This window comes from Pleurodeles waltl, chromosome 9 (assembly GCF_031143425.1).
Source record: "Pleurodeles waltl isolate 20211129_DDA chromosome 9, aPleWal1.hap1.20221129, whole genome shotgun sequence".
Taxonomy (NCBI): Eukaryota; Metazoa; Chordata; class Amphibia; order Caudata; family Salamandridae; genus Pleurodeles; species Pleurodeles waltl.
Window position 1 is genome coordinate 853,652,622 of NC_090448.1, and position 12,170 is coordinate 853,664,791.

Here is a 12,170-nt window from a genome sequence, read left to right on the forward strand (position 1 = left end):
CAGTCCCTTTATGGAGCTTTATTTCAAAAGTTCTCCAAACATCTCCAAACTTCTTGATCTTCTTCCAGATGTTCTTTGAAGGTTCGTTTGAGGTCCACAGCTCACCCCAAGGTTCCAGAAGCTCTGAGATGCTCCTTGATGGTGCAGACTACAACTCCCAGAATGCACCTGGTGCAAATTCCAGAACGGCCACTGGCCGCTGGTCAGCTGATCAGTTTCTTTAGGAGTTGGTGCAGGGGAAACTGGTTAGCAATTTTTCACCCGTAGCAAACAGGGAGTCCCTCCTTGAATCAGTTGAAGCCAGACAAAGTCCTTCTTGTGGTGAAGCCCAAATGTGTGGCTGGTGTAGTCCTCCAGGTCTGCGGTCCAGTAGGACAGTCCTTCTTCTCCTGTACTTCTTCATTGTTGGAATCCAGTAGGGATTTGAGGTGTGGGTGCAGCTCTGCCATATTTAACCTCAATCCTGGGTGAAAAACAGGGGGGTTCTGGTTCGCCATTCATGTGCAGGGTTCTTCCCCCTGTGAAGACCACTTCCTGGGAAGTGTAGCAAAAATCCATCCTAGGGAGCAACATTCCTCAAAAATTCATCATGGCTGAAACTGATTTTTGGAGGTTACATCTAGCTGAGCCCACCCACTGGTGTGGCTAGAAATCTTAAAAACACCCTTCTCTTGCCCTCTCCTAATCTAATCGGGGGGGCACCTAATTGTCTGGGTTTGCAGGATGTGAGGGTGGTGCTGGGTTGCTCCAAATGTCCTTCCCTGCCTTTGAAGACCAGTTTGGCAGCCCTCCCCAAGCCTGCCTCTCCATCTGCAGAGGGAAGATCTCCTCCCACAGGCACATTCCTTTGTGTTGTTCAGCCCAGACTACTTCACACCTCATCAAGGCAGCCTGGCCAGGCTGCCAGAGGCTGGCTAATCAGAGCAGAGCACTACAGGGCTGAAGTTTACAACTTTTTAGGTAGAGTTTAAAACTCTTTACCTGAACAAGGCATATTAAATCCAACAGTTGTAAGTTGTGAGATTTATTATAACAATTACTTTGATATCAAACTTGAAGTATCTGATACTTAGGGGGACTTTATAAATTAAAATAAAGTCTTCCCATTCTGTCCTATGGAGGGCATTCAATACAATGAGGGAAAACTCATTTGGCTGTTTTACCTCACCAGGGTTGTTAAACTATTGTTATAGGGTCCCTGCGTATAGTTACATGGCACCCAGCCCTAGGGGCACATAGGGCACACCTTAGGGGTGATGTATATGTAAAAATAAGGTAGTTTAAGACTTTGGAAGTACTTTTAATTTCAAAGTCGAGTATGCATGTAACTTTAATTTAAAAGCAGCCAGCAAGGCAGGCCTGCCTTTAAAATGACCCTAGGCACCTCAGCAGTGCACCTATGGGTGCACTACCTATGCTGGGGTCCCCAAACCTACATGCCCTACCATATACTATGGACTTATATGTAGGTTGACATAGCCAATTATAATTAGCCTAATCTGCATACTCATTTTACACAGAACACAGGCCCTGATACTGGTTAGCAATACCCAGGGCACCATCAGAGTCAGGAAAACACCAGCAAAAAGTGAAAAATGGGGGCAAAACATCAGGGGGCCTCTGCAACCAGTCCTGTTTTCTCACATGCACAAACATGACTCAACCAACGGGACAATGATCTTATAAAGAGGAACAGCAATTCAGTCAAATTCATAACTTTCATTCTACATTAGTCCTTTCATTAATATATTTCTAGATAGGAAGTATTTGTCAACATTTTAACCCATAAAGAAATAATTTGGTAGGGTCTTCATCAGGACAGATGTAACAACCTAGAAGGAAATTAGGAATTGTCAGAGCTATAGTGAAAGGAGTTTGAATAAGAGCCCCCAAATTAATACAAATAGTAAAGTTTCTGCTTGCTTACCTGACCAAGAGTGAAGTACAGTCTAGTAAATTAGGCCACCAAATCAGGATAAAAGTTGCTTGCAACAAGAAAAAGCTAGTACTATGTCACAGCTAAAAACAACAAAGGCTCTCTGATAACATCAAGTCCATGTGCAACAAACAGACAGAGGGCCTGATTCTGACCCCGGCGGTTCCTTACCGCCGGGGCCAGGGTCGGCGGGAGCACCGCCAACAGGCTGGCGGTGCCCCGCAGGGCATTCTGACCGCAGCGGTTTTGCCGCGGTCAGAAGTGGAAAACCGGCAGTCTCCAGCCGGTTTTCCGCTGCCCTGGGAATCCCCCATGGCGGCGCAGCTTTCTGCGCCGCCATTGGGGATTCTGACAGCTCATACCGCCATCCTGTTCCTGGCGGTTCTCCCGCCAGGAACAGGATGGCGGTATGGGTTGTCGTGGGGCCCCTAGGGGCCCCTGCAGTGCCCATGCCAATGGCATGGGCACTGCAGGGGCCCCCGTAAGAGGGCCCCACATTGTATTTCAGTGTCTGCATTGCAGACACTGAAATACGCGACGGGTGCCACTGCACCCGTCGCACCTTCCCACTCCGCCGGCTCAATTCTGAGCCGGCGTCCTCGTGGGAAGGCTCTTTTGCACTGGGCTGGCGGGCGGCCTTTTGGCGGCTGCCCGCCAGCCCAGTGCAAAAGCCAGAATCACCGCAGCGGTCTTATGACCGCGGAGTGGTGTTCTGGAGGGGGGAACTCTGGCGGGTGGCCTCCGCCGCCCGTCAGGGTTAGAATCACCCCCAGAGTCTTAATAAAAATCCTCCAGCTTCCAGTCAGGCAAGACTGAGGAGCAGCATGCACTTACTTCAAAAGGAGCCAGGCCCCACACCACTCTGTATTAACTCATGCTCGCAATAGTTTTCATTGGTACTTTCTATTAGAGTGGTCTAATGATTGTCCTTGTGCTTTCTGGACTTCCTTTCAAAGTGATGATAAGGTTTTATCTTCACCAACCAACACAGTCATGTCTCCTTTTCAGAGTAGGTGCATGCCACTCCTCAGACTTGTCTGACACCTCCTTCTCTTTGTCATGCCTGTCACTGGAAGTATGAGACCTGGACAAGAAAACATCTTTTTTTTATCTCTGTCAGGTTTGAAATTGTTTTCTTAAGCACTCATGTTGCCCGACAGAAGAGATAATACAGCACTCTAAGGGGTACTAAATTCATCTCCCATTTTCTGCCCTAAGAAAACAGAAAAACAGGCAGAACAATCCATGATTGTGGTCAGCCACTTGGACCAACAGCTATCTGTATGGGAGAACTTCACCTGTTCTGTTTGCTGTGACATTGCTATGGTGGATAGAGTCACTCACTGTTCTCCAGAATGCCCATGAACTCTGGATTAGTGTTAGGACATGTAAGACATTGGATTGTAATTTAGGGTGGTTGACTACTCACTTCAAGGTATAATTAAAACCCTTGTCCGAGTGAAACCTCTAGCCATTGAATTATTCTGAGCTCACCCCCCTGGTAGCTACGGCACAGAGCAGACAGGCTCAACTTATGGCAATGTGTGAAGTATTTATGCAGTACCAAAACAGTAATAAAGTCAAAAAGTTAAACAATAAATATCCCTAACTGAATTTGAAAAGGAAGTAATATCTAATTAACAAAATAACTCCAGAACAACAAAATCCAAAGAGATTAACTGGGTGTATACATTTTTAAAGGTTTATGTGACAATAGCACTACAATTGCCATTGATCATCAATGATTGCAGTAGACTGGGACCTAGGCACAATTTCAATCCAACCACAATAGATTGGATACAATAAGCAGGATTAACTTGGTTGAACCTATTATCTTCTAACTTAGAGACTGTTTAGAGATTGAAACACCCAAAAAATCCATATTGAAAACTGCATGCCAGCTATACAGACAACCTTAGTCATCAACAGGAACCACCATCATAATCAATCATGTCAATGAGTTAAAATGTTGATGGATGAGTTTTTCAAACAGGACAGCCGCCCATCAAACTGTTAAATTGTTTTTGCTTATTCAAAAGCAACATTCCAAAGTTAGATTTTGTTTTTTAAAAGAAACAAAAAATAATACCTCAATATCATTGGAGTTTTCTCCTATAGTGTGGTGATAATTTTTACTGCTCCAGAGCTCCAGGTTTTTCTCAGTGATAAAGGATAGTGTAAACTGGCAATTCAACTGCCCACATTATATGAGGCACGAGGTCAAATGGCCAAAATTCCTGTGTTCTTACTCTGTCAGGCCGTCAAAGGACTATGTGAGTGACAGAGCCACAGTTAAGTCTGTTGCTGATGTACTTGGTTAGTCAGGTGGACCTTCCGTTTTGTGGTTCTAAGAGACATCATTGACAATGACAACAAAGCTGGAATTGTTTATGATGTCAATTAAAACCTTGAGATTGAAAACTCCATGATATAGTTAGCTGCATAGCTATAATTATTTCATATATTTTAACTCTCACATAACCTGCACACGCAACTATTCACCTACAAATTTGAAACACTGATTTTATAGGGTGGCTGTTTAGGGACAGAAGAGTCAATGGGACAGCACACACAACCTGACTTCCCCTATCTTCACACTCTCCCCTGTCTAGTTTGCTCCAAATACATATATCTAATTTCTTCTCACTCTAAATCACCATCCTATAACTATCTATTATTCCTTTTGAAATGAGCCATTTGGAAAAACAACTATCCTAAGCATCTTGCCACCTTACTCTCCACCGTTTCTCAGATACAAAAAAAAATACCTCACATCCTGCAATCCTACCTATTACCCTCAGCAGCACATATTGTTACTCTGATAGTGCTGCTATAAACTCAGAAACTAAATCTCACGCCTATTGCTGATTTGCTGAGTCCTATACCGGACAGGTGGGAATGCATCACATACATTTTTCATCATCCTCTGGTTTGTAGAGACCCACAAAAAGAGAGTGGAGATGTGGAGACCTCCATCCACTATTTCACTGTTTTTGTCTCAATGACCTGAAGGAGGTGGAAGTGGTAAAGGAGGTACATATCTTCTTTGTTGCTCTACTCCAGTCTTTTGGGACCAAGATAAGCAGAGGAAGAACAGAGAAATGGGCACTTCCTGAGTGATATCACAACAGTAAAAAACAACTTTTGTTATCAACGTTCAAATTTATGAAACAAAAAGACAAACCTACTTACAACATTTCTATCCTCACAGTTACATTTTATGTGGGCTTGGAGAGGAATTTGAAACATTTTATATATCACAAATGGGGTAAATTAGGGAATTTCAATTTATATGCTGGATAAAGTACCCTCTACTATAGACTGTTAGAGTATTGCAAGTCACCAAATAGTTCAATGACCACCTAGAGGAATGACGAAGACAGCCAAATTCCTTTTTAAGGATTTGGGACTCCGAAGTGACATGCAGTATCCTTTCCATGTATGACAATGGATACTTTATTCTTTATAACAAATGGTCACACAATAGTCACCTTTCCCACAAGCCATTTGAAATCCTTGCTGCATAGCTCTTCCATATGAAAGAGAGAGAGAATGTTTGCAAACACAAAGAAAAATAATGGAATCTCTATTGTAAAATTAAACACATCTAAAATGCTGTTAGATAGTAGTTACAAAAATATATTAGAAACAGTTTAATACAAGCCAGTGTTTTAAAAAAAAAAGCACATTAGAAACATGCAGAAATATTCCATCTGTTCTATAATTACCCAAGGAATGCAAAACTAAACAAACATCTACATTCTGCTTGTCAGTGTACAACTAGAAAATCAGAGTAAAAGTAAGAAAAGCAATGTTTCATTTTCCTGCAGTAAACAACTATTTTAATTATGCTACTTTATCTAACCTGTGTTTCCCTCGGCAGCTGGGTCTGGCAACAGCTCTATGACATCAGAAGTCAAGTGTAATAATTTATTACAATTGGGTTCCAATGCATTTTTTTTATAATCAGTGACAGGGTGCTTCACAAGTCTCTGATTATAAAGAAATTAGAGAAGAGTTTGTTATTGAGGGGTGCAAAGTCCCATTAATTATGCAGTCCTAATGTCGATATACTGGACCCATACATTTATTATTGGATAAATATTTAGAGGAGAAATGTTTGTGGGTGTATAAGGCAGTTAAAGACCTAAAGGAAAGGCTGTGGTTTGGGAAGAAAATATATTGAACTCATGAAACATAAATAAAAGAAGTAAACTGATGAGGACACACAAATGATGCTAATCTTGATTATGATCCCTTCATCTGTTATTCCAAGAGAGGTTGAAACATATCAATGAGATAGTCAGCCAAAGATAACAGGAGTCTACATTTATAATCAATAAGAGCCTACTCCCCAGCTCATCCTTATAGAGGCACATAGGCCCTGATTTATATTTTTGGTTGCAAAACTGCACTAAAGCAGTTTTGCACCAAAAGGTTTGGAACCGGCTTGCACCATTTCTGTTCACCAGCCGGACAGTGTATTTATGGAATGCTGCAAGCTGGTGCAAATGATAGGCTAGCGTAAAAAAATAAAATGATGTTAGCCGGGTGGGGCTGGCTGTATGGAAGAAGGGGGTTTTGCACCATAAAATCATGTTAGGCAGGCTAGAGTAAAACAAAATGACTCTAACCTGCCTAGAGTCATTTTCTGACGCAAAACCATCCTTACCACGTCTTCTTTCTTAGAAAAGACAGGAGTCATGCCCACCACCCCAATGGACAGCACAGGGGACCAGGGTCCCCTGGGCATGGCCACTGCACACAGTGCCATGGAGGGGGGCCCTCCCCCATGCGTCATCGTTCCTCTGGTGTGGTGGAGGTGTCCCTGGGGCCTGGGGAGGACACCTGTGGGCTTATTCCATGGTGTTCCACCATGGAAATAGGCCCACAGGTCCCCTAACGCCTGCACTGACCCAGGGGTTAAAAAATGGTGAAAAGCAAGCGCTGCACCTTTTTTAACCCCTCCTCCCCCCATGCATGATTTTTGCACTGGAGGATAAATACGGCGCTAGGGCCTTAGAGTCATATTTTGCCCGGGAATACCTACCTTGCATCTCATTGACTCAAGGTAGGTTTCCGCACGCAAAAAGTGACTTTAACTCCAATATTTTGGTGCTAGACATGTCTAGTGCCAAAATATAAATATGGAGTAAAGTTGACGAGGGATTTGCATTAAAAAAATGACGCAAATCCGGCTCAAACAGAGCATAAATATGCCCCTTAGTTTACATTTTTTAAAGCACTAATTGAACTGAAATGTAGGTTTAAAACTAGTGTTTCCATTTGGTCCTTCAAACCAGATAAATATATATACATTGTGAATACCAAGGATGTCTTAAGTGCAGGTTTCAAGATGTGAAGATTGACTTCACAAGTGGGGGGAGAGGGAAATTATTTTCGATTACCTCGAGAATTTTGTCAATTACGAAAAAAACAATCTATACCTGAACTGTTTTAAAATCATTGTAACTTGGCATTACCTTTACAGCTTGGGATTCTCTTGTCGATGAGAATCCCATTTATACGGAAATACCTCTAAATGGATGTACATTAAATGTGTTGCATTCGATGGGGCTGGTACACTTAAATCTTGAGTTGTGTTTCAAATAATGAATTTGTATTTTTATGCGTGGCGAACCAACAGACTGACATATCATATTTGAGTTTTATGATAAGTTTGTGTACCACAAGTCTTTTTTTTGTTCCTGTTCCAATGGCATGCCTATATTGTTTACTATTATTGCTAAGTATTTGAATATTAAAGACAGTTAACATTTTTATGTTGCATTTGTTGAGTAAGTCTGGAATCTCGTTGACTTCAAAGCAAGTCTGGATGAGTGCTTGGAGAGTGCATGGCTGTTAAGCCTCTAGGAAAATCATGTCTTTCATGTAAGTAGCTCAACACTTCGAGAGAAAACGTTATCTCTGATATTCCAAATACGTGGTTGTTCTATCATGTACATTTTTTATTATAAGCTGTTAAATAGAATTCATTGTCACTAAATTCCTGTTTTTCACTGTTTGGAATTCTAAGTTAGTTGTGTCTTGTTTGCTTTGTCGTTTAGCATGCTCAGCATATGTACAAGAAATACATTTTTGACTGAATTCGGTGAGGTTGGGTTGAATTATTTGCAGCTCATGGTCTCTTCAAGGGGAAGGCCTGGGTTCACATGTTCATGGCATTATGGAAATCATTTACCTCTGTCTCGGAGGAGCCCGGAGCGGTGCTTTGATCCTGACATTGCAGTCTTAGCAAAGAAAAAATATTTCTGGATATGAGTTCTTAATGGTAATGTTAGTAATGGGACAGCTATGTAGTTTATTCTTTATCAACTGCTCGCCTGCCAGATTCGGGCTGGGACTTAGCCTGAAGGTATTTTTGTGAAATGACTTCGGTTTGTTTGAAGGGACGTGTTTTTCTGTAATTGTTAACCCCTACTCCAGATTTATGTCAGTAGTACTCTAGACATTTCTGAAGTAGTACAAACTTATTCTCATGAAATATCTTTGCGAACCAGGTCCTTCGAAGCTGTTGTCTTTTATTAGTATGACGTGCCCTGGAAATACTTTTGCATCAATAACCGTGTGTACCGACGTTTTAGTGCGTATGCTATTAGTAGTAGAAGGTGTTTGCCCTTTAGTAGTGTGGCACACAGTGCCTGTGTACATAAGCCCCCAAAATAATTTTAAAACCTATTTTGTCCTGAGATGAGCAGCATTTGCTGCTAATTGGCTCGAGTTTATTGATGCTGAAGAGAAGATACTCTACAGGCATCCAAGGCGGCATGCTAAAGTCTCCTGGTATTGGAGATGCTATGAATGAGGGTCAGGCTGCCACCTGCCGTCTAAATATGTCTTACTGAAACGGCTGAAAAATAGCACATGAAAATCTAGTGAAGGTTTGGGATAAAGGTGTCCAGTCTACCTGTTCCAAAGATTAGCTAATATTTTGAAAGACATCCAGTATGCCTCTTGCTGTAGAATGATGTCATCACATTAAAGTGAATCAGCTTCTAGGGCCAATGTTACACATATGTAAAGCAAAATTACATCCCATGGTGGCTGGCAATTAAAACATATAGCTGAACTCTTTAAGATTCATCTTTAATGGACCAAACTATCTTAAAACAACTGCTTGGGAAAATTAAGGGTACCCTAAACCACACCAGCCCCTGAAATTACTAACCTAAATCTAAAGTATCGAAACTCCTCTAGGACCCAGTGAAAATTAATTGGGAAAATGCAGGAGTCACTCACTCTTTCCTCTATTACTAACACTAAAATCACCTTCCCCCTTATTTAAATTAAACATTATAATTTGCAAGGAAGACAACGAGCAATTAGTCATGATGGACCTGGAATCTGAAAATCATTTGGATTTAGTTTGCTTTAGGAGCAGAATAGAAAGGAATATACAAGCAAGTGGTAATAGGTGGGGTTAGGTGGAATTTACAAGCAATCAACTTGTAAATGTTACAATCAAATCAGAAGTCGGTGGCATTTCAGATCAATAGACTGTAGAGTATATGTTATTCAAACATAATGCAAGCATTAAAAAGTGCACAGAACTAGCCACACTTGCTGCCTCTGCCTCTAAATGCAGGATAATTTTCAGCAGCAAACCAATTTGCATCAGCCATGTCTCATTGGCGTCTAACCATTCATGTACTGTATGATACAGGTACTTCATAATACTGACATTGTAATTTTAGGGCCTCAGCAGGACATATTTTGTGTTCCCTTGTTCGGAACAACAAGAAACTTTGAGGAACAGTTTATTCTTTCAAATGTAGGAAAGCACAATAACACTGATTCGACGGATGTTTAGTGATCTGCTGCACAATATTAAAATAGTACAAAAGCGCATATTGATTTGTAACATTAATTTCTGAATGTCCGATGTTCGTTAAAAACTGGCAACATCAATGCATGAGTATAAAAGCACGCATTGCTTCAAGTATATTCAGCATTCCATCTGGTTGAGTTTGATGATTTTTCCCTAAATTATTTTCCCTTGCCTTGTACATCCTTGCTGCTTTCTATCTGTACACTTCTCTGACAACCAATGATCTCCTTCTCTGCTGATTAAGTGAAAAAAGAGAGTAGGAGGTGGAAGAGGTGCAAAGACGTAACAACAATGGTATATCGTGGGACGTGAGGCTGAGAGAGAGTAGATTGAGAAAGATGAGGGGCAGAGATAAGTGAGGTAGAGAGAGGCATAAGCTAAAGAGAGACAAAAGAAGTACCAAGAAGTAATGATAGTGACATATAGAAAGAGAAGGCAATAGGTAGAGGAAGAGAAGAGAACAAGAACAATTGGTAAGGTTTTCGAGTGAATCAAAGAGAGATAGAGACTGGGAAAAGGAATGTGGGGAACGGGATAGGTGATGGAGTACATCAAAGTATGAGGTAGAGAAAGTAGTAAGTTAGAAAGAGAGGAGAATAAGAGAGGCAGGAACAGAGAGAAGTAGAGATTGGCAGGGAGTGTGATGAGGTAGTTACAAAGCACAGAAAACTGCATAGTAGGTAAAGAGGGAGCACAATGAAAAGAAGAAAAATATTATAGGTCTAGTAAATAGAGTACTGAGGCAGAGAGAAAAGTAGAAAGAGGGGTGAAGGTCAGTAAGAGATGATGTGGAGAGAGGAAAGAGGTGATGTAGTGAGACATGAGATAGAGAAAGAGGTGTTAGTGCATCTGACCTTATTTGGTTAATTTACATGAATTTATAAGGGGACGTGCTTGTAGGTCGATGGACCTTTTGACAGCCCTTAGAGTAGGTCCCACCATAGGGCTCAGTACCAATATAAATCATTAGCAATGACAATTAATTGCATAATTATTCATAGGAGTCAGTAAGTTCCACACACCATGACCTTTTCGGCCACGAATAACCACACCTTTTTGTAAAAGTTAGAATGTTTATTTCCCTATATTAACAATGCTAATATCTCAATATCTCGTAACTTAGTCTCAAAATCAAATGATAAGCATTCAGAAACAATACTGGCTGCCTACATCTTCTAAAGAATCACAATTTAATGAAGGCTTGGACCACTACACATTCGAAGGTTACAGTACAAATCAATGGCAAGAATAATTGTGCAAAAGAAATGGCATACATTTAGATTCAGCAAAGAAAAGACATCAACTGTTATTACAGGTAGCGAGCGTCATCAGTGAGTGTCCTAACTAACCTTCTGATTACAATAGCATGTTTGGGCTTCATGCAAAACAATTTATTCAACATAAATTCGGAAAACATCTAACTATGTCTCTGTGAAAATTAGCGGTTGCTACTTAGGGACAAAAGCAAATAACCATAGCAATCAGTAAAATTGTCTTATACCTTGCCTCAGTATGGTTCAGTAAGCTGTGACAGTCCTCGTCAATTGGACATCAGTCTGGTCAGCCAGGCATCGGAATTCAGCATTAAGGTTCAGGAAAGTAAAGCCTCTTCATGCAGCTCAGAACGAATAATATTTAAACCCTCAAGAAGAATGGGGAGAATGGCACATCTCCACTCGGCACAGTCTGGCTAAGTTAGATTCCCTAAAACTACTCCCCACGTTGCTATTGGTCATAGAATCGTACATTTACATTTAGTCCAATGAAAGTAGAACCCCAAATCTAAGAATTTACTAGACCACTGTTCACATGTTGATGATTGGCTCCTCTTCTCTTGTTCCTGTCATTGGGCTCATCAGGTAACACATCTGTATCAGCTTATACTACAGTCAGTGAGTCCATTGTCCGCTCCTGTGAAGGTCGTCTTTACACACACTTCGGCCCTGATTTATACTTTTTGGTGCAAAACTGCAATAAAGCAGTTTTGCACCAAAACGTTTAGCACCGGTATGCACCATTTCTGTCCACCAGCCAGGCACCATATTTATGGAATGGTGCAAGCCGGTGCAAAGGGTAGGTTAGCGTAGGAAACAAATGATGTTAGTCGGGTGGTGCTGGCTCTGTGGAAGAAGGGGGTTTTGCACCAAAAAATGGTGTTAGGCAGATTAGAGTAAAAAGAAATGACTCTGTTCCTGCCTCTCTTATTCTCCTCTCTTTCTAGGGTCATTTTCTGACACAAAACCATCCATACCACATGACTCCTGTCCTAGAAAAAACAGGAGTCCAGTCCACCACCCCAATGGCCAGCACAGGGGACCAGGGTCCCCTGGGCATGACCATTGCACTCAGTGCCATATTGCGGGGTCATTTCAGGGCCCCCTATGC